Below are 685 nucleotides of genomic sequence, written 5' to 3' on the forward strand. Positions count from 1 at the left end.
TACCAGCCTCCACTACTTCCTCTGGCAGCTCATTCCATACACACATCACCCTCTGCGTGAAAAAGTTGCTCCTTAAGTCCCTTTTGAATATTTCCCCTCTCACCTTCAACCTATGCTAGTTTTGGACTCTCCCACTCCAGGGAAAAGACCTTTTCTCTTTACCCTATCCATGCCCCCCCCATGATTTTATAAACCTCTATAAGGTTACCCCTCAGCCTCTGATGCTCCAGGGAAAATAGCCCCAGTCTATTCAGCCTCTCCCTATAGCTCAAACTCTCCAAGCCTGGCAACATCCTTGTAAATCTTTTCTGAACCTTTCAAGTTTCACAACATCCTTCCCGTAGCAGGAAGACTAGAAGTGCACACAGTATTCCAATAGTGGCCTAACCGATGTCTTGTACAGTCGCAACATGACCTCCCAACTCCTATACTTGATGCATTGACTAATGAAGGCAAGCATACCAAACACCTTCCTCCCTATCCTGTCTACCTGTGACTCCACTTTCAAGGAACTATGAACCTGCACTCCAAGGTCTCTTTGTTCAGCAACACTCCCCTGGACCTTACCATTAAATGTATAAGTCCTGTCCTGATTTGCCTTTCCAAAATGCAGCACCTCACATTTATCTAAATTAAACTCCATCTGCCAGTCCTCGGCCCATTGGCCCATCTGATCATAATTCTA

General features: G+C 45.7%; 2 protein-coding genes across 8 annotated transcripts in view; one reads left to right on the forward strand and one right to left on the reverse strand.

Annotated features, from left to right (window-relative positions):
* clcn6 (chloride channel 6) overlaps positions 1-685 on the reverse strand; it is a 97,289-nt gene that overhangs the window by 65,937 nt on the left and 30,667 nt on the right. The window lies entirely within an intron of this gene.
* Positions 1-685, forward strand: part of mthfr (methylenetetrahydrofolate reductase (NAD(P)H)) — a 19,464-nt gene that overhangs the window by 4,464 nt on the left and 14,315 nt on the right. The window lies entirely within an intron of this gene.

The sequence above is a fragment of the Rhincodon typus genome, chromosome 31 (genome assembly GCF_021869965.1).
Source record: "Rhincodon typus isolate 14 chromosome 31, sRhiTyp1.1, whole genome shotgun sequence".
NCBI lineage: Eukaryota > Metazoa > Chordata > Chondrichthyes > Orectolobiformes > Rhincodontidae > Rhincodon > Rhincodon typus.